General features: G+C 47.9%; 1 pseudogene; it reads left to right on the forward strand.

The window, feature by feature from the left end:
- The first annotated feature begins 1,952 nt into the window (after nt 1-1,952).
- LOC125554704 lies at nt 1,953-22,710 on the forward strand (annotated as a pseudogene).
- The last annotated feature ends 195 nt before the right edge of the window (nt 22,711-22,905 follow it).

Genomic DNA, 22,905 nt, shown 5'->3' on the forward strand with positions numbered 1-22,905 from the left:
AAGTGGGTGGTGGGTGGGACGTAAAATTCCCCGCTCTCAGCCCCTAGTCTGGGATGGGCGTAGTTCAGAAGTGATCCTTCCCTAATGGCGAGTGATCGCATTAAGTCCAGGGCCTCGTTTAAAGGTGAGGGTTGGACAGAGAAATGAGAGTCCGTGGGGCTGTCCGGAGTCGGAATCTCCTGGCGGCGCTCGGACACGGACCTCGGGAGTTTGGTCCTAGAGTCCGGCAAAGTGTCCGGTGCTTCTTCAGCAGCAAGCTCCATAAGTGCAAAGACTCCAGCGTGCTCTAGACTCCCGTCTTTAGACCTGTTGGCCTACTCTGGATCTAAGGCCAGGGCGGAAATTGGAGCTGCTAACCCTTTGAAGATCAAATATCCTCGGGTATCAGCGACATAGTTTAAGTTCCCGAAACCAATCTGATGACCAGGGGTGTAGCTGTCGATCTGCTTGAGGTGGCCAATCGAGTTGGCACGCAGCGCGAAGCCGCCGAATACGAAAATTTGGCCTCTGGGGAAATCTCCCCCGAAACAGTATCATTATTGATCGAAAGTTCCATCGAATCCTTTGTCAATAGCACAGAGGAGCTCTCAATGAAAGCACCAATGTCGGTGTCAAAACCAGCAGATCTCGGGTAGGGGGTCACGAACTATGCGTCTAAGGATCGAAGGTAACAGGAAGCAGGGGACACGATGTTTACCCAGGTTTGGGCCCTCTTGATGGAGGTAAAACCCTACGTCCTGCTTCATTGACTTTGATGAGTATAGGGGTTACAAGAGTTGATCTACCACGAGATCGTAATGGCTAAACCCTAGATGTCTAGCCTGTATGATTATGATTGCCTCTACGGACTAAAGCCCTTCGGTTTATCTAGACACCGGAGGGGCCAAGGGTTGTACAAAGTCGGTGTACATAGAAAGGAATCTTCATATCCGAACGCCAAGTTTGCCATCCACGTTAAGGATAGTCCCATCCGGACACGTGGGGAAGTCTTCTATCTTGTATCTTCGCGGCCCATTAGTCCGGCCCATGTTACATAGCCCGGACACCCGGGGACCCCCTAATCTAGGACTCCCTCAATGAGGTCCCGAGAAGCATCAAGCACTTCGTCGTACTTGATAGGCCCGTCAGTTTGTTGTGAGGCGGGCGAAAGAGAAGGGGATGTGGCGGCGGCGTGCATCAGCGATGGCAACGGGAGTCCATCGGTGGCGGCATCGGACGGGGGTTCATCGGCGGCGAAGTGGAGCGCCGCCGCCACCGCCTCTGTGCGCTCGGGCGGCTTGCTCTATCCTCTCGTAACAAGTGGGTTAGGGTGGGTTCCAATGGGCTAATAGGGTTAGACCACTTAATATTTTACCTGTCCAGTGGGAGTCCACTAATGCAATTTAAGTGGGATGGGATTCTTAGTCCCACTTATTCCCACCCCACCTGCAGCGTGAGCTCAAGGTCAAAGTTTTCTTCAAACTAGTACCAGCCAGCTTTCACGTTATAGTAGCTTGTATTGGCACCTTTCAGATCCACTAGTTGATCTTCTTGGAAGCATCCATGAGAATATGTCAGAAACAGGAGGTGTGTGAAACAATTTCATCCCTGCCTTGAGCAGTTACTCCCTCCGTTCCAAATTACTCGTCGGAGAAATGGATGTATCTATAACTAAAATACATCTAGATCCAGTTAGATGACTCTACGAATAAGCTTCCAGATCAAATACAAGAAGCAGATCAACCCACGTCATTGGTTACCATGTTTAATTCAAACCGACCTAGATTAACTTGTACTACAAGTTTGTAACTCTTCCAGCCCATGTATATATACCGATCAATGTAAATCATCGAGGTGTGCAATTGCAGCCCGATCATATTCTGTTACATGGTATCAGCGTAAAGTTCGATCCTTGGCCTCCTTCCTCTCCAAACCCAGACTTATTCCTCCTCCAATCCAAGCCGATCTCCACCATGACTCCCGACAAAATTCAAGCCAAAGAGAAAGAGCTCCGCCAGCGCGCCGAAGTGCTCGATGCTCGTGAGGCGGCGCTCTCCCGCCAAGTTACCGACGACACCGAGAAAAGTAAGAGTACAGCCGCTACACCACCACAACCAGCTCCCAGCCCCTCAAACTATGCTACTTATATCAAGCTCCACGTCCCAATAACCCTAGATCTCAACGCATCACTACACCAATTGGCGTGAGCTGTTCATCATTGCCCTCGGCCGCTATGGCTTAACAGCCCATGTTCTCGGCGACACCGAAGCTACTCCTTCTGACACGTCGCTGTCTTCAGATTGGGTCCGCGACGACTTCACGGGTCTCTCGCGAATATATGGCTCCATCTCCACCGACCTCTTAGGCATTGTCATGCGTCCCGACTCCACAGCGCAGACAATCTAGGATGCCATCGAGAACCTCTTTCGCGACAACAAAAAGCATCGGGCGATCCAACTGTAGGCGGAGTTCGGGAACACTCCATAGGGCGACCAGAACATCAGCGACTACTGCGCCAAGCTCAAAGCTCTCGCCGACTCTCTTACCGACGTTGGTCAGACGATCAGCGACGAGACGCTGGTCCTCACCATCCTGCGTGGGCTCAACGATGGCTGTGCGCATCTCCGATCCTTTCTCCCGTTCCAGGTGCCTTTCCCCATGTTTCTTCAGACACGATTGGCACTTATTTTGGAAGAGACGCGGAAAAATACCGATGCCAAGAACGCCATCTCCACTGCTCTGTGGGCGAGCTGCAACAGCATCATCCCTAGCGCGGGTGGTGAGCGAGCCACTCCGCCATCAGGCTCTGGGGGCGAGTGCTCCGTTGGACACGGGGCAGGCTTCTCCGGCTACAACAACAACTTCTCCAACCACGGCGGTGGACACGGACGTGGTAGTGGCCGCGGTGGACGTGGTCGCGGTCGTGACAATCGATGGCAGTTTAATCCGTGGACCGGCGCTCCGACGAGGACTAATCTCCTTCAACAACACCAATAACTGGCTCCCTGGCAGCAGCTGTCGGCCCCCTGGCAGTCTCGTGCTTGGCATGCACCATCTTCAGGTCTCCTTGGCCCTCGTCCTAGCACTGCTCTGCAAGCTTACCATGCATACGGCCAAGCTTCCACCATGAACTCAGCTCACAACTCGACAGTGGACCCAGCTCTCCTTGCGACTCTCAACAATATGCAGATTCTTGTCACACATGAGTGATATATGGACTCCGGGGCATCCTCTCATATGGCATCCGATCATGGTAACTTCGACTATATTCAACCTTCTTATTCTTCTCAATCTGTCACTGTTGGTAATGGTGCAACCCTCCCAATTACACACATCAGATCATATGCACTCACTAGCACTTCTATACCTCTTCATCTACATAATATTCTAATTGTCCCACAGATTATCAAAAATCTAGTTTTCGTTCGTCAATTCACAACTGACAACTTTTGTTCAATTGAATTTGATCCTTATGGTTTTTCTATGAAGGATATTCTCACCAAGACCATGATTCTTCGATGCAATAGCTCTGGTCCTCTCTATCCAGTCTGCCCATCCACGCATGAAGCCCAAGTTGTCACCACCACACCTTCATCCGATCTATGGCATCGTCGTCTCGGTCATCCCGGGTCCCCCACCATGCCGCGTCTTCATCAACTTCAGCATATCCCCTACAATAAAGGCCACAATACATTATGTCATGCTTGTCAATTAGGAAAACATGTTCAGTCTTTGTTTTATTCATCTCAGTCTTCTATAATTCGTCCTTTTGAATGCATACATTGTGATCTTTGGACCTCTCATGTGCCCAGCACGACTGGCTATTGCTACTACATAATTATAGTCGATGATTTCACTCATTATTTATGTAGTTTTCCTCTTTGCAAGAAGTCTGATGTTTATGCCACCTTTGTTGCCTTTCATGCCAATGCCTCAACCCAGTTTCAACTCTCGGTCCAGTGCGACAATGGTCGTGAATTCGATAACACTAAACTTGACAAATTTTGTATAACGCATGGTATTATTTTCTGCTTCTCATGCCCCTATACATCTCAACAAAATGGCAAGCCGGAGCGTTCCATTCGTACAACAAATGATGTCGTAGGTACTCTTCTCTTCCAAGCATCTCTTCCATCATTGTTTTGGGCTGAAGCTTTACACACTGCTACCTATCTCATAAACACACGACCTACCACTCCACCCTCCTACTCTTCCCCTTTCTTTCTCTTACATGGTCGGCATCCCCGATACAATGATCTCCGTGTGTTTGGTTGTTTATGCTATCCCAACACATCCTCCACTGTACCACATAAACTCGCGCCACGTGCTGCCCACTATATATTTCTTGGTTATCCCTCTCGACATCGTGGTTACCCCTGCCTCGACCTCACCACTCGCCGCATCATCATCTCTCGGCATGTCACCTTTGATGAAACTACATTTCCATATGCCCCACCTCCCATCCCGACACCCTCTACTCAACTTGACATCTTTGATCCGCAGACTTAAGTCGCGGCATCACTGATTCCTACCACGACCCACCATCCTCCTGCCACGACACCACATCCTGTCATGGAAGCCCCTACCTCATCTTCTGCCATGACAGCATCCCCACCTGAACAACCCTCCTCGCCATCTCCCTCCCAGCCCCCTTCGCCACCTCTCTCGCCGGCAGTACAGCCTCCTCCCTCTCCCGAGTCCTCACCATAACCGACCAACATCTTGGTTCCGTCACCTATTCTTCACTGTACTCGTAGTGTCACTGGCCGCCTACCACCACCCATTGATCGTCTAAATCTCACCGCTAATGTTTCCTCTCCAATCCCTCACAACTATCTCATTGCCTTGCGCGACCCCGCTTGGCGCTAGGCTATGCAGGATGAATATGATGCACTTCTTCATAATGGCACATGGACTCTTGTGCTTCCCCCTCCAGGAGCCAACATTGTTAGTGAAAAATGGATGTTTTGCCACAAATATAATTCTGATGGCTATTTAGCTCGTCACAAGGCACGTTGGGTTGTCTGAGGCTTCACACAACAGCCTGGTGTTGACTTTGCTGAGACATTTAGCCTGGTTGTCAAGCCATCAACTATACGCATTGCCCTCTCTCTCGCCCTAGCTAAATCCTGGTCTATCCATCAACTTGATGTTAAGAATGCGTTTATGCACGGCAATCTTGACGAAGAAGTATATAGTGAACAACCTTCTAGATTCATTGATGCTTGTTTTCCCAAACATGCATGTCGTCTTCAAAATCACTTCATGGTCTTAAACAAGCTCCACGTGCATGGTTTCAACGATTTTCCTCTTATGCTCGTTCTATTGGCTTTCTTGAATCTAAGTTTGCTGCCTCTCTCTTTATTTTTCATCACGGTAACCACATCGCCTATTTACTTCTTTATGTCGATGATATTATTCTCACTGCTTCATCTTCTACTACTCTTAAAACCATCATTCAAAAGCTTAGCACGGAATTCTCTATGAAAGACCTTGGTCCTCTTCATCATTTTCTTGGTATATCTGTTACTCGTACTTCTTCCACTCTTCATCTCTCACAACGTCAATACATCGTTGATATTCTTTCTCGTGCTGGCATGCATGATTGGCATCCTGCTTCTACTCCTATTAACACAAAATCCAAACTCTCCGCCACTGTTGGTTCTCCAGTTTCTAATTTTTTTCAGTATCGTAGTCTCGCTGGCGCTCTACAATATATCACTCTCACACGACCAGAGAGCTCTTATGCTGTGCAACAGGTGTGCCTTCACATGCATGATCCACGTGAGCCGCATTTTCTTCTTATCAAGCATATTCTTCGCTATCTCAAAGGGACACTTGATCTCGGTCTTACACTTTAGTAGTCCTCTAATCATAATCTTGTTGCCCATTCGGATGCTGATTGGGCTGGATGTCCGGATACTCGCCGCTCTACTTCTGGGTTCTGTGTATTTCTTGGAGATAATTTAATTTCATGGTCGTCACGTCATCAACCAGCTGTCTCTCGCAGCAGCGCCGAAGCTGAATATCGTGCTATTGCTCATGCAGTAGCCGAGACTTGTTGGATTCGTCATCTTCTACTCGAGTTAGGCTGCCCTATTGCTACTGCTACTATTGTCTACTGTGACAACATTTCTGCAGTCTACATGTCATCCAATCCAGTGCAACACTGACGGACAAAACATATAGAGTTGGATATTCACTTCGTTCGGGAGAAAGTTTCCATCAGTGCCCTACGTGTTCTTCATGTTCCATCTAGCTCACAATTGACATATATCTTCACGAAAGGACTACCAACGCCTTTGTTTTTGGAGTTCAGGTCCAGTCTTCACATCAGCGACGGTTTGCCTCCTAGTTCAGACTGCGGGGGCGTGTTAGATGACTCTACGAATAAGCTTCTAGATCAAATACAAATAGCAGATCAACCCACATCATTGGTTACCATGTTTAATTCAAACCGACCTAGATTAACTTGTACTGCAAGTTTGTAACTCTTCCAGCCCATGTATATATACCGATCAATTTAAACCATCGAGGCGTGCAATTGCAGCCCGGTCATATTCTGTTACAGATACATCCATACCTATGACAAGTAATTCGGAACGGAGAGAGTACAATTTTATGGAACATGAACTGGTGAATGGGCATGTGGGGGAGGATGTCAGTGCTCAACAGATTAGGGAGGCTTGTCCTGCTGACGAAGGCAATAATGGAGATGGTTTACATGCTTCTCTGCTTTCTCAGGCGGCAACTGCGGAAGGATATGATACAAATGCACCCTTTACATGTGAAGGGATTTCTTCATATTTAAGAAGGCATGGCACAACAGGACTTGTGCAAGATTTTATGGCTTCTTTAGATGATCATGAGATTGAAGAAGAAGAAGAAGAACAAGAAGAAGAAGAAGAAATCCATGAAGCAGCATTGTTATCACATCAGCCTGCACTTCATGATGTGGAAAGCACAAGGAGACATCTATCCAGCCAACAAATTGTCCAGCTATTTGAAACGGCTAATATAAGGCCTAAGTGGAGTGTAATTCAAGAACTTCAGGATGTACAGTTCTCTCTGTCACCCACACGTGTCTATGTACATAGTTTGAACAGGAAGCTTAGCTCACAGTCCTGCAGTATCAACTGAACATCTTACCAGTTGCGCTAATAGCTTGCTTACTGTTTGCCCTCTCTTGAAAATGTAGTCTGCAGGAATCAATGGCCTTGTCCGTTACACTTACAAACCTTGGATTCTTGAACAAGTTGGAGTAGTTAATTTGTTTTCAGACATTGGACTTGGCTCTCATTCAACTGCAATCCTCCTAAGTGCCCTTAATGCTTTGCTCATGCTGTCTTGTATAACTGCTTCAATGATGCTGATGGATATTTGCGGATGAAGGTTAACTCTGAGACTACTTGAACATCAAACATAAATGTTTACAATTTGAAAACTGTTAGTAAATTCATGATTTATTGTTGTTTAACTATCAGATAGTACTATTGTTGAGATTCCGACAGTTCTTTGAAATTAACATAGTTGCCATCTCCATGTCACCTTCAATATGTTTTCTACTGACAACTTTACAAATAAACTTATCAATATTGGCGATCGTTTCTGTCTGCATTGCAAAGAGAGCCTTGGCTCAGTGGTTGGGCATGCGGTTGTGTAGCCTAACGACCCGAGTTCAATTCCTAGAATTGACAGGTGATGCACAGGGGTTTCCCCCGTTTATTGAGGATCAAGTTTGGTATTTGGTGGAACCACTTATCCCAAAATATCTTGATACTCATTTCCAAAAAATTCTGAGGACCATGTTTATCTTGATACTCATACTAAAATGGTTGTATGCATCCTTAGTCGGTGCAGAGGCCGGGGAAGTGAAATTCTCCCCCAATTTTTAAGGCATAGATACAGGATAGTCTTTTGTGCCTCAATCTAAACAAATTTTGCTCACTCTCGCGTCGCCTCCCCGTGGTCGACTTGGGAGGGCTCCGCCGCCGCCGCCTAGTCCCTCCAGCACCCTTCTCCCCCTCCGCCGCTGCTGATGGTCGGCGTCGGGCAAAGCCCGTGCGTGCGACGGCGGCGGCGGAGGGTCTCTCCTCCCATTCCCGGATCCGTGATGGCGCGGGCGTCCAGATCTGTGGGGTGCGGCCCTCCCGACGGTGTGGCAGATCTCGGAGGCGACGGACTGGCCGCGATGCACGGGTGCCCAAATCCACGGGTGTGGGACTCCCAGCAGCGTGTGGGCTCCTGGTGGCGGCAGGATCGGTCGACGGCGGGCATGGTCAACGGCGTCGGTCGCACGGTGCCGGATCTCATCGCTCGCGGCGGATCTCGCCTCCCCGGCCTTTGTGGAGGAACCTGGACCAGGGGTGGCGGCCCCGTTAGGCATGACGATGGTGCCCTCGGCTGGTGACGTTCGCGCGCGGGGGGGGGAGGGTGGATGGACGGCGTCTTGACCGCGTGGGCGATGAGTCGCCGGTCGATCTCCTCCGTGCTGCAGGCTCTCTCCCGCTGCACTTGGTGGCTTACGATCGTGGTCGTCGGCCTCGGTACATTTGCGGGGGCTGGTAGAGGTGACATCAAACCGGAGGAAACTCTGGATGACTCGTTCATCCTGATGATGGCGATGACCAGGGTCGTTGTTCTCCTACTTGCAGGCGCCGTTGAGGTCCCTGCCAGTGACAACCCAAGACCGGAGCTTCAGATGCCTTCCAGGGTTTCCGAGATTCGTTGTGTGATTTGTTTTTGCTTGTTGCATTCATCATTGCATCATGTGCATTGCATCATGTCATCATGTCTTTAATCTTTCCAACTCAACTAAATAAACCGTATGGATCTTCGATCCATTTAAATTGAGGGAACTCACATGGTGGTTTATCTTTAAAACATACCCTCCCGATATTTAGGGAGATATTATAAAATATTCCATTGTTTTGGAATCACCCATGAACCAACTTGCATATTAAATCCCTTCTCCATTTCTTCTTCAAGTTTTGACTCTCTAGCCTTGCCAATAATTCTTTTACCATTTTCCGGAGCTCTACCAAAATTCTCAACATTTTTGGATACTCCTAAAACCTCGTCCTAGTTCAAATCCATTTGAATTAAATTCAAATGAGTTTGAATTCTTATCGTTCGATCTTGCCCATTTCTATTTTCTTGGAACAAGCGCACTTTTGAGAGTCCGAGAAAATTATTCCTGTGCCCAAACTCTTTCTCTAACCTTTCTTTTCTTCCCTTTTTCTTTCTCTTTATTTTTTTCTGTTTTGAAAAGAGTAAGAGAGAGAGAGAGAAGGAGCCCAACAGCCAGCAGGCCTCCTGACCTTTTCCCTCTACCCACCTAAGTGGCCTAAGGCCCAGCCGCCGGCCTCTAAGGCCCATCTGCACCGAAGGTCAGCCCGGCCCATCTCGCTCGCTAACCCTAATGTCGACCGAACCCCACTCCCCTTGTTCTCTCGTTCCCTCCCGCAGCGCCACACACGATCCCCATCTCCCTCGCAGTCTCTCTCTCCCTCATCTCGCTCTCTTCCTTGCAGCCTCCCGTGCGCCTCCCTCTGCGGCACAGGACGCGCCCGCGCCTCCTCCTCACCAAGCTCCCGTCGCCCAGGCGCCCGAGGAGAGGAGCTCCTCGAGCACCTGCGTCCGCAGACGTCGCCCGTCGCTGGTGCCCCCAAGTCCGCGTCGCCGAGTCCCTCGTCCAGCCGGAGCTCGCCGCATCCCCGCGCCCTGCTCCTTCATGCCCGAGCGTCCCCTCGAGCTCCTCTACCTCCACGCCCGCAAGTCCCTGTCGTTCCCCGTCGACCTCACCGGAGCACATGACCTCCTCTGCCGCCACCCGAGCTCGCGCCCGACCTCCCGGGTCCGGTGCTCGCCCGTGGCCGAAGTGCTCGTCCCCAAGTCCCTCGCCGCGCGCATCTCCTCTGCGTCCTCTGTAACGAGCAGGAGGCCGCTCGTCCCGTGCCTGCCTCATCTGTCCCCGCCTCGTGTTGCCCATTTCGCCTCTACCTCCTGTTTCTCTACATTGAAGCAGTGCAGAGGAGAACAAGCTCTTCATCGCCCACCTCCCTGCGTTGACCACCAAGACCCAAGGCTTTCGTGTTGCTTCATTTGGATGCGTGAAGTTCCTCTACTACTTGTGTACGACTACGTGGTTTCTCCAAGTACACCACCGGCAAGACCACACGGATTCTTGGCTGAGTACTGTACGAAATGCCAAGTACCCTTCGGATCAGCAAGTTCGACTACCATCACCATAAACTGCTTCCCGAATGATCGACGACTCGTGGACCATGTACAACTTCAAGCGCCGAACATCCGGGTAGCACAAATGCCAAGTACCCCAGAGACCACTTGGACGTCAAGTATCGTCGAACTACGAAGACTCCGTGGACGTCAAGTTCCTCGAGTGACCCTGAACATCTACGGAAACTTGTGCGACTAAGAATGTGAACCTTTACTGTCGAACCCCGAAGGACTCGGATTCGTCAAGTCCCCCTCCAAACCGGGAACCACTATTTCCGCTAACATCGAACCTGAACTGTCCAGAAACGCACGCTTCAAAGGTATAACCCCGAGACGACTGTCCGAGAACAAATGCCTGCTTGTGTTGTATGAGATGCACCCCTTTGCCTGCACCGTGTCCGTAGTGTCTCTCCCTCCCATTTTGCCATCAACTCATGGGACACCCGGTATCCGGGAGCGCCCCACCATCTTTTGCACGCATCCGCACACTTCTCCTTTGCATCGGTATCTCAATCGAGTTACGGAACCAGAACGTTGTCGTGGCACCATTTTCGTTATCGTTGTCGTGGCACCGTTTTCATTATCGTTGCCGTGGCACCCCTTTCGTTTCCGCCACGATGACAAATGCTCATGTCAACATTTTTAGAAGTTGCAAATAACTTGTTTATGTCATTCGCATCATGATAACAACATTTAAATGTTTAAATTTGTTGTTGCATCAAATTGCTAAATGACATGTGGGGATTTACAGGAATTGTTGTTTGATGTTTCCGGCCTCATTTAAAATGCCTAACTGTGTTTTTACTCATGTTTCACCTCTTGCCATGTTAAGAACATTTAATTTTGTTGGGTACATAACCGGGAGTGAACTAAATAATTGAATGTGGTGTTTCGCCAATATGCAACTAGTTGCATATTGAGCTCCACTTAATTTATAGGATTGCTTGTGCACTTTGCCATGCCATGCCATGCTTCATTAAACCGGACAGGCGTCATACTTGGTTGTGCATCATGCCATGCTTATGTGATGGTTGTTTACTATGTTGTTTGCTTCTTTCCGGTGTTGCTTCTTCGGGTTAGTTCCAATAACGTCGCGTTTGTGAGGATCCGTTCGACTACGTCCGTTTGCCTTCTTCAAGGACTCGTTCTTCTTCCTTGCGGGATCCCAGGCAAGATGACCATACCCTCGAAATCACTTCTATCTTTGCTTGCTAGTTGCTCGCTCTTTTGCTATGCCGCGATACCTACCACTTGCTATATCATGCCTCCCATATTGCCATGTCAAACCTCTAACTCACCTTGTCCTAGCAAACCGTTGTTTGGCTATGTTACCGCTTTGCTCGGCCCCTTTTATAGCGTTGTTAGTTGCAGGTGAAGATGGAGTTTGTTCCATGTTTGGAACATGGATATGTTGGGATATCTCAATATCTCTTATTTGATTAATGCATCTATATACTTGGAAAAGGGTGGAAGGCTCGGCCTTATGCCTGGTGTTTCGTTCCACTCTTGCCGCCCTAGTTTCCGTCATACCGGTGTTATGTTCCTTGATTTTGCGTTCCTTACGCAGTTGGGTGTTATGGGGACCCCTTGACAGTTCGCTTTGAATAAAACTCCTCCAGTAAGGCCCAACCTTGGTTTTACCATTTGCCTCACCACCACCTACTTTTCCCTTGGGAGTCGCGCTCCCGAGGGTCATCTTTATTTTAACCCTCCTGGGCCAGTTCTTCTCTAAGTGTTGGTCCAAACTGGGCGATGTCCGGCGCCCCCTGGGCGACCAGGGTCTATGCCAACCCGACGTCTTGCCCATCCGATGTGCCCTGAGAACGAGATATGTGCAGCTCCTATCGGGATTTGTCGGCACATTCGGGTGGCTTTGCTGGTCCTGTTTTACCATTGTCGAAATGTCTTGTAACTGGGATTCCGAGTCTGATCGGTTCTTCCTGGGAGAAGGAATATCCTTCATTGACCATGAGAGCTTGTGATGGGCTAAGTTGGGACACCCCTGTAGGGTTTGACCTTTCAAAATCCGTGCCCACGGTTATGGGCAGATGGGAATTTGTCAATGTTCGGTTGTAGAGAACTTGACACTTAACTTAATTAGAATGCATCAACCGCGTGTGTAGCCGTGATGGTCTCTTCTCGGCGGGGTCCGGGAAGTGAACACGGTTCTTGTGTTATGCTTGAACATAAGTAGCTTCAGGATCACTTCTTGATCACTTATAGCTTCTCGACCGTGCATTGCTTCTCTTCTTGCTCTCGTTTGCGTAAGTTGGCCACCATATATGCTAGTGCTTGCTGCAGCTCCACCTCACTACCCCTTTCCTACCCATAAGCTTAAATAGTATTGATCGCGAGGGTGTGAGATTGCTGAGTCCCCGTGACACACAGATTACTTCAAAAAGAATATGCAGGTGCCGATGATGCCATTCCAAGGGATGCGACCGAACTCAAGTGGGAGTTCGACGAGGATTCAGGACGTTACTATGTTTCCTTTCCAGACGATCAGTAGTGGAGCCCAGTTGGGGCGATCGAGGATCTTACGCATTTGGGGTTGTCTTTATTTTGGTTCCATAGTCGGACCTTGATTGTATTCTGGATGATGTAATGCTATATTTATGTATTGTGTGAAGTGGCGATTGTAAGCCAACTCTGTACCTCTTTCTTATTCAGTACATGGGATGTGTAAAGATTACCCCTCTTGCGACATGCCTACAATGTGGTTATGCCTCTAAGTCATGCTCCGACACATGGGAGATATAGCCGCATCGTGGGTGTTACAAGTTGGTAATCAGAGCCTTCCCCAACTTAGGAGCCCCCTGCTTGATCGAATCGCTGGCGTTGTTGAGTCTAGAAGAAAATGTTTTGAGTCTTATAGGATTATATATATCGGAGAGTAGGATTCTTTTTACTCCTCAGTCCCTTCGTCGCTCTGGTGAGGCCTCCTGACGTAGAGTTTGACTCTTCCCTCCTCAAATTTCACGATTTTTTTAGGATCACGCGGGTATCTTGGAATCGTTCTGATGGTTTTGTGACGAGAACATTGTTCTTGGTGCCTCCTGGCATTTAGGGTGGTGGCACTGTCCCGGGGAGTTGAGATCCGAGGTGTTGTCGTCACAATTTTATCGTTGCAGTTCTGGAATACCTGAGTTCGCCGACATCGAAAATCTCTTTTATGCAGTTGTTGGTGAGATAACCTCGACGCCACCTAGTACTGGGGCGGGAGTTCGGGAGTATTGCCATAACTCGTATAACGGATTCTTTTCTAAGGTTGAGGTAAACGATTTCCGAAGGTTTCTTGGTTATGTGTTGAAGGATGGATATAGCTAGATGTAGGATTTGCTAGTTTTGGGTGAGATATTATGCTTCCCCTGTATCCCCAACACCTGATTGCATAACCAGAAAGTTTCGGGAATTTATAAGTGGGAATTCAAGTAGCTCCTAGGATATCTTTCCGACAGATGCATGATATGAGATTGGGGTTCAACGTCTAGTGGTCCGCCTATCCACGGTTGGTTTTACAGTGTTCTCGTTCTGTCTTAAAGAGTCCTTGGCTATGCTGACTCGGGGACGCTTCGTATGTCATGTGCACTGCCTTGTACATGATGGTGCTGTACGATCGAGCCCGTGTGGGCCCCACCACAAAAACTTCGGACGAAATCTCTATCATATGTTTGTTCTCGCTTATTTTGCAAGCCAATCCTTTGTTTTGTTTTGATTGTGGTATTCGAGTTGCTTCGAAGTCAAGTGTTGATTCCATGCCTTTTTGCTCAGCGATGCTCTCATATTTCTATGGGAGTGCTAATCCTTTTCGATCATCGAGATGGTCATGCCAATCCTTTTCAATCGGTGTGTTTCTCTTCAAGTGGATCCGATCATTCCAACATTCGCGAGATCAATTCTAAGTCTTCTCAACGGTGTTTGTTTCATCCATTCCAAGTTGCCTTTGTTTTTCCCTCCCTCCCCCCCTTTTTCTTCAAGGACTCAGATTCCTGAATCAAGTATCCATCTTATGGATGTGAAGACTCTTCATTCTTGTCTTTCAATGTTTTACCCGGCGGTTCTCATGAAGATGCTCTACAAGTTCATCATTCTTCGTTCTCTTTCTTCTCCGGTGGTGTCAATTCAAGCTTTGTTGATCACATCATTTTCCTCGTTTCAAATGCTTTTCCCATGCCGATGCACCTCATAATCATTCCCCGCTTGCTATTCAATTGTTTCGGAGTGCTAAAGATATCTCGAAGATTCATGTTTCCACTCTGCTTTCATTCAAGCTTCAAGCCATTTAATTCAACTGGCGCAATCTCTCTTTTAAATCGTTCAACGGTGTATCTTTTGAGTGGGCCCTAACCCACAGGTCTTTTCCCAGGTTCTTACCTGACTCTTCTAATTTTTTCTGGAGTTATTTTCAAATTCATTTCAAAGTTTGACGTAAGAATGAGTTATCATCAGTCAAATGCCTTCTTCAAGATCTTTCAATTCTTTTCATCGTTAGTTCAACCTTTCGAATTTCCATTCCGGAGTGCCTCAACAATTCATGGTGGTGTTTCCCAACGTCATTCTCTGCTTTTGAAGACTGAAGAAGAGTTTCTCTTAAATCTTGCTCCGTTCTCATGAAGATTCATGGTTCTAGCTTCTTGCCACCCTCTCATAATTGTTTTCGATTGCGCGAATTCTTTTCATCCATCTGGAGCATTTTAGGAACCTTTGTCAGTTTGATTCTCCGGAGCCCATCATCTCAGAAGATTTATTCATTCCAGCCTTCAGCTCTCGTTCTCCAAATCTTACCGGTGCATCATTCAAATATTCTCGAATCAGCTCGTGATCTATTCGTTCTTATGTATCTAAATTCTCTCAAGTATCTTCTTTCGTTTTCCAATTCTTCCCGGTGAATTGTGTCTTTGCTACTTTATTTTTCAATTCTTATGGTGGTTCATTAATGATTTCTCTTCGTTCGCTATCATATCAATTCATTCGTTGTTTCAATCCTACCGGTGGTTCGTCAAAGAACTTCTCAAGTTTGCGCTATATTTTTCCGCAATCCTTTCCAATGAGAACGAGTAGTATGCCAAATCCATTGTGCCATCAATTTAATTGATGAAGGATAAGAATAATGCAATTCTTATTCTTGTTTCATAGAGGAAATTTAATTCCTTATTCCGGAGGCTCATCAAATTCTCGGTTTCAATTGTTTCATCTTTTCTTTTCCCGGAGCTCCAACCTCTCTCAATTATATCATCACGAAGATCCATCTAAATAATTACAAGGCTTCACCTTGTGTTTTCAACTTCTCTTTCTTTTTATCAGCATTTTGTTACTGGAGTTCTTCATGGAGGCTCTACTTCGTGGTTCGTCAAGGATTCTTTTCATTGTTCTCCAAGATTTCTCTCGAAGTTAAGATCTGCCAAGCTATACTCAAAATTAAACGTGGTGCAAAACACATGTTTTGTTTTGAGGAGATCAAGTATTCCTCTTCTTGCATTCCGAAGTGCAATTCTTTCTACCGTATCATTTGAGGTGGTGTTATGTCATTCTTGATAATTTCCCACTGTGGTTCATGATTCACATGTTGTCAAGAATGAGATATTTTAAATCCATCAATCTCTTCGTTGGAGTTATCTTGTGTCTTGTTTCACCTGAAGCCTTCCCTAAGGATTGTTTCTATTTATGGTGCTCATAAATGACCCAAGTTCTTTATTTATCCTCCCGGTGAAATAAGTTTCTCGTCTCCTTGTTGATATCAATCCAATCTATTGTTTCTGTTAGTGGCAGAATTTTCACTTCATAGTTTTGAGATGTTATCCATAAGCCCACTACAAGCTTACTCTTTTCGTTGTTGGTTTTCCAACAACTCCGTTATAACCTTCTTGTAAGGGTGCCTTCCAAGCTCATTTGTGGCAGAAGTTGGCATTTTCAACTCCATTCTTTTATTACAATGATCTAGTTTCTATTCTTTTGTTCCGGAGGCATTGTGATGTTGCTATCTTCACTCATCTTCTCGGGTTGTGAGCACCGTGTTCTTATCCATTTTCAATCGGAGTGTCGTGTCCTTCATTCAAGTTCTCTCATCTTATCAAGTTATACCTCCCTTCTCAACCGGAGTGTTGTCGTAATTGATCTATATCGTTCATTGTAATTCTCGTTTCAACTGGAGTGCTTGCATGTACTTCTTGTACATTGCAACTCTTTTTCTTATGTATTTCAACCTACAAGGTTCTAGTAATGTTCCTTGTTCCTCGTTTCTAGCGGAGTGTTTTCAACATTATTCATCCACGTTGCATTCTTTCTTTGAATTTGTTCAACCTCGCAAGGTTCTTTGGTTTCACTCGTTTGTCAAAGAAGCAACTTAGCTTTACCTCTTCTCTTCCTCTTCAGTTTCCCTCCGGTGCCATCCTAGATCTCGGGACGAGATCCTCTTGTAGTGGTGGAGTGTTGTGACGCCCCAAGACCGGAGCTTCAGATGCCTTCTAGGGTTTCCGAGATTCATTGTGTGATTTGTTTTTGCTTGTTGCATTCATCATTGCATCATGTGCATTGCATCATGTCATCATGTCTTTAATATTTCCAACTCAACTAAATAAACACTATGGATCTTCGATCCATTTAAATTGAGGGAACTCACATGGTGGTTTCTCTTTAAAATATACCCTCCCGATATTTAGGGAGATATTATAAAATATTCCATTGTTTTGGAATCACCCATGAACCCACTTCCATATTAAATCCCTTGGCCTTTTCTTCTTCAAGTTTTGACTATCTAGCCTTGCCAATAATTTTTTTACCATTTTCCGGAGCTCTACCAAAATTCTCAACATTTTTGGATACTCCTAAAAACTCGTCCTAGTTCAAATCCATTTGAATTAAATTCAAATGAGTTTGAATTCTTATCGTTCGATCTTGGCATTTCTATTTTCTTGGAACCAGCGCATTTTTGCGAGTCCGTGAAAACTATCCCCGTGCCCAAACTCTTTCTCTAACCTTTCTTTTCTTCCCTTTTTCTTTCTCTTTATTTTTTCTGTTTTGAAAAGAGTAAGAGAGAGAGAAGGAGCCCAACAGCCAGCAGGCCTCCTGACCTTTTCCCTCTCCCACCTAAGTGGCCTAAGGCCCAGCCGCCGGCCTCTAAGGCCCATCTGCACCAAAGGTCAGCCCGGCCCATCTCCCTCGCTAACCCTAATGTCGACCGACACTCCCCTCGTTCTCTCATTCCCTCCCGCAGCACCGCACACGATCCCCATCTCCCTCGCAGTCTCTCTCTCCCTCATCTCGCTCTCTTCCTCGCAGCCTCCCGCGCGCCTCCCTCTGCAGCACAGGACGCGCCCGCGCCTCCTCCTCACCAAGCTCCCCGTCGCCCAGGCGCCCGTGGAGAGGAGCTCCTCGAGCACCTGCGCCCGCAGACGTCGCCCGTCGCCGGCGCCCCCAAAAGTCCGCGTCGCCGAGTCCCTCGTCCAGCCAGAGCTTGCCGCGTCCCCGCGCCCTGCTCCTTCATGCTCGAGCCTCCCCTCAAGTTCCTCTCCTCCGTGCCCGCAAGTCCCCATCGTTCCCCGTTGACCTCTCCGGAGCACAGGACCTCCTCTGCCGCCACCCAAGCTCGCGCCCGACCTCCCGGGTCCGGTGCTCGCCCGTCGCCGAAGTGCTCGTCCCCAAATCCCTCGCCTGTAACGCCCCGAACACACCCACCGGTGGTCGTTACTCCTGGCGGGATCTAGACTGGCCCCACAGATCAATACTAGTCTTTTCTGCGCACTTTGTCCTCACTCATGCGCACCCAGGAGCAACTTCCCGGTCGGTCACCCATCCTGACACTACTCCAAGCTGAGCACGCTTAACTTTGGAGTTCTGTCCGAATGAGCTTCCGGAAAAGAAGGAATTCCTTATTGATATGAGTAGTCTATCATCCCTAATAAGCCAGGCCATCACATACACCCCCACTCAGAGGAACCGACGTCCTCGTCGGGCAACAGGAACGTTCCCTCTTGGCACATACGTCTGTGCTTCCAGTCCAGTACATGTGCCATGTCGTGTGCCATGACGGGTCACAAACGTCATGAACAACATGACCAAGCACCTGTCCGCAACCATCCGTGTAACCGCGAGGGTCGGCTCTGATACCAACTTGTAACGCCCCGGACACACCCGCCGGTGGTCATTACTCTTGGCGGGATCTAGACTGGCCCCACAGATCAATACTAGTCTTTTCTGCGCACTTTGTCCTCACTCATGCGCACCCAGGAGCGACTTCCCGGTCAGTCACCCATCCTGACACTACTCCAAGCTGAGCACGCTTAACTTTGGAGTTCTGTCCGAATGAGCTCCCGGAAAAGAAGGAATTCCTTATTGATATGAGTAGTCTATCATCCCTAATAAGCTAGGCCATCACATCGCCGCACACATCTCCTCTGCGTCCTCTGTAACGAGCAGGAGGCCGCTCATCCCGCGCCTACCTCATATGTCCCCGGCTCGCGTTGCCCGTCTCGCCTCTACCTCATGTTTCTCTACATCGAAGCAGTGCAGAGGAGAACAAGCTCTTCGTCGCCCGCCTCCCTGCGTTGACCACCAAGACCCGAGGCTTTCGTGTTGCTTCGTTTGGATGCGTCAAGTTCCTCTACTACCTGTGTACGACTACGTGGTTTCTCCAAGTACACCACCGGCAAGACCACACGGATGCTTGGTCGAGTACTGTACGAAACGCCAAGTACCCCTCGGATCAACAAGTTCGACTACCATCGCTGTAAACTACTTCCCGAATGATCGACGACTCGTGGACCATGTACAACTTCAAGCGCCGAACACCGGGGTAGCACAAATGCCAAGTACCCCAGAGACCACTTGGACGTCAAGTACCGTCGAACTACGAAGACTCCATGGACGTCAAGTTCCTCGAGTGACCCTGAACATCTACGGAAACTTGTGCGACTAAGAACGTGAACCTGTACCGTTGAACCCCGAAGGACTCGGCTTCGTCAAGTCCCCCTCCAAACCGGGAACCACTATTTCCGCTAACATCGAACCTGAACCGTCCGGAAACGCACGCTTCAAAGGTATAACCCCGAGACGACTATCTGAGAACGAATGCCTGCTTGTGTTGTATGAGATGCACCCCTTTTCCTGCATCGTGTCCGTAGTGTCTCTCGCTCCCATTTCGCCATCGACTCATGGGACACCCGGTATCCGGGAGCGCCCCACCATCTTTTGCACGCATCCGCACACTTCTCCTTTGCATTGGTATCTCAATCGAGTTACCGGAACCGGAATGTTGCCGTGGCACCATTTTCGTTATAGTTGCCGTGGCACCGTTTTCGTTATCGTTGCCGTGGCACCCCTTTCGTTTCCGCCACGATGACAAATGCTCATGCCAACATTTTCAGAAGTTGCATATAACTTGTTTATGTCATTCGCATCATGATAAAAACATTTAAATGTTTAAATTTGTTGTTGCATGAAATTGCTAAATGACATGTGGGGATTTACCAGAATTGTTGTTTGATGTTTCCGGCCTCATTTAAAATGCCTAACTCTATTTTTTTACTCACGTTTCACCTTTTGCCATGTTAAGAACATTTAATTTTGTTGGGTACATAACCGGGAGTGAACTAAATAATTGAATGTGGTGTTCCGTCAATATGCAACTCGTTGCATATTGAGCTCCACTTAATTTGTAGGATTGCTTGTGCACTTTGCCATGCCATGCTTCATTAAACCGGACATGCATCATACTTGGTTGTGCATCATGCCATGCTTATGTGATGGTTGTTTACTATGTTGTTTGCCTCTTTCCGGTGTTGCTTCTTCGGGTTAGTTCCAATAACATCGCGTTTGTGAGGATCCGTTTGACTACGTCCGTTTGCCTTCTTCAAGGATTCTTTCTTCTTCCTTGCGGGATCTCGGGCAAGATGATCATACCCTCGAAATCACTTCTATCTTTGCTTGCTAGTTGCTCTCTCTTTTGCTATGCCGCGATACCTACCACTTGCTATATCATGCCTCCCATATTGCCATGTCAAACCTCTAACCCACCTTGTCCTAGCAAACCGTTGTTTGGCTATGTTACCGCTTTGCTCAGCCCCTCTTATAGCGTTGTTAGTTGCAGGTGAAGATGGAGTTTGTTCCATGTTTGGAACATGGATATGTTGGGATATCTCAATATCTCTTATTTAATTAATGCATCTATATACTTGGTAAAGGGTGGAATGCTTGGCCTTATGCCTGGTGTTTTGTTCCACTCTTGCCGCCCTAGTTTCCGTCATACCGGTGTTATGTTCCTTGATTTTGCGTTCCTTACGCGGTTGGGTGTTATGGGGACCCCTTGACAGTTCGCTTTGAATAGAACTCCTCCAGCAAGGCCCAACCATGGTTTTACCATTTGCCTCACCACCACCTACTTTTCCCTTGGGAGTCGCGCTCCCGAGGGTCATCTTTATTTTAACCCCCCCAGGCCAGTGCTTCTCTAAGTGTTGGTCCAAACAGGGCGATGTCCGACTCCCCCTAGGCGACCAGGGTCTATGCCAACCCGACGTCTTGCCCATCCGGTGTGCCCTGAGAACGAGATATGTGGAGCTCCTATTGGGATTTGTCGGAACATTCGGGCGGCTTTGCTAGTCTTGTTTTACCATTGTCGAAATGTCTTGTAACTGGGATTTCGAGTCTGATCGGGTCTTCCTGGGAGAAGGAATATCCTTCGTTGACCGTGAGAGCTTGTGATGGGCTAAGTTGGGACATCCTTGTAGGGTTTGAACTTTCGAAAGCCGTGCCCGCGGTTATGGGCAGATGGGAATTTGTCAATGTCCGGTTGTAGAGAACTTAACACTTAACTTAATTAAAATGCATCAACCGCGTGTGTAGCCGTGATGGTCTCTTCTCGGCGGGGGTCCGAGAAGTGAACACGGTTCTTGTGTTATGCTTGAACGTAAGTAGCTTCAGGATCACTTCTTGATCACTTATAGCTTCTCGACCATTCATTGCTTCTCTTCTCACTCTCGTTTGCGTAAGTTAGCCACCATATATGCTAGTGCTTGCTGTAGCTCCACCTCACTACCCCTTTCCTACCCATAAGCTTAAATAGTCTTGATCGCGAGGGTGTGAGATTGCTGAGTCCCCGTGACTCACAGATTACTTCAAAAACCAAATGCAGGTGCCGATGATGCCATTCCAGGGGATGCGACCGAACTCAAGTTGGAGTTCGACGAGGATTCGGGACGTTACTATGTTTCCTTTCTAGACGATCGGTAGTGGAGCCCAGTTGGGGCGATCGGGGATCTTACGCATTTGGGGTTGTCTTTATTTTGGTTCCGTAGTCGGACCTTGATTGTATTCTGGATGATGTAATGTTATATTTATGTATTGTGTGAAGTGGCGATTGTAAGCCAACTCTGTACCTCTTTCTTATTCAGTACATGGGATGTGTAAAGATTACCCCTCTTGCGACATGCCTACAATGCGGTTATGCATCTAAGTCGTGCTCTGACACGTGGGAGATATAGCCGCATCATGGGTGTTACACTGCCCTCCGCCCCGACCCCACGCCCAGGTGAAAACCCTAAATCTCCTTAGATTGGGTGGCGGCGGCACTGCGTTTGTCATACCCTTCTTGGAGGCGCCGCCTGGGGCGTTTAGGTGCTCGGTTTGAGGAACTGCAGGCAGAGGGGATGGGACCAGTGGCATCAGGTGGTGTTCCGCGTCGGAGGATTGGCGTGGCATCTGGCACGTCGACAACGGCGGGTCTCAGCGGCATGGAGCAGTGGGGTCTCGACGGTGGGCGTGTGATGATGGACGAGCGCGGGATGGTGGCGTTGTTTGGCGTCGTGGTGGCGTTGACGGCAGCTAGACCGTGCAAGGTAGATGCAGCAGTACAGCACTGAAGATGGATTGGTGGCAGGTGGCTGCGGCAGCCTCATGCACGGCAGGCGTCCTGGTTGAGGAGTGCGTCGGACTGGTGGATGCCCTATACCCGGCAGACGTCCTGGTTGGGACCTCAGGTCTTAGATGTTAGGTTTGGCTGCGAGGTCTGTTTGGTATTAGGCTCAGACTATCAGCATGCCTACATCAACTGGATAGGAGTAGCGACAGATGTTGCCTAGGCGGTGACTTTAGTTTTACTATTGTATGACTTTGTAAGGTCTTGTGTGAATAATTAATAAAGTGGTTGCATGCATCGTCGAGATGCAGAGGCCGGGGGTCCTCCTCCATTTCTAAAAAAATACATGAGAATAAGCTCATCATGTTGTGCTCATGATTTTGAAGATGTGATTTCTTGCATGTTCTGCACAAAACTCCAGATTAAGACCTTTGTACATTTATGCAGGTATCTTCTCCTTGTAAGTTGTAACTACCCCTATCCTAATGTTGTCCCTGAGTACAATATGTTTGTCCTCCATAGTGAATATGGGATCTTTGGCGCAAGAAATCCTCTTCCACCTCACATTAACCATTTGCCTCTGCTCTTATGTTATTGGTTTGGGAGCACACTGCACTGATTTCCAACATGGTATACACACCTGAAGAAGGAACATGCAGCTGATTAATAAGTTTACTATATTAATCTTTGCCTAATTTGCCATCTTTTCTATTTTTAGGGTCATATTATCTGACTCATTTTTGTCAAGGAGAAAGCAAACAACCAATCTACTCTCCAGTACAAATCTACACTTTTTTCTTTTCTTTTGTTGAAGAATATATTGGCAGACCTATTGCATT

Source organism: Triticum urartu, chromosome 4, assembly GCF_003073215.2.
Source record: "Triticum urartu cultivar G1812 chromosome 4, Tu2.1, whole genome shotgun sequence".
In the NCBI taxonomy this organism is placed as follows: Eukaryota; Viridiplantae; Streptophyta; class Magnoliopsida; order Poales; family Poaceae; genus Triticum; species Triticum urartu.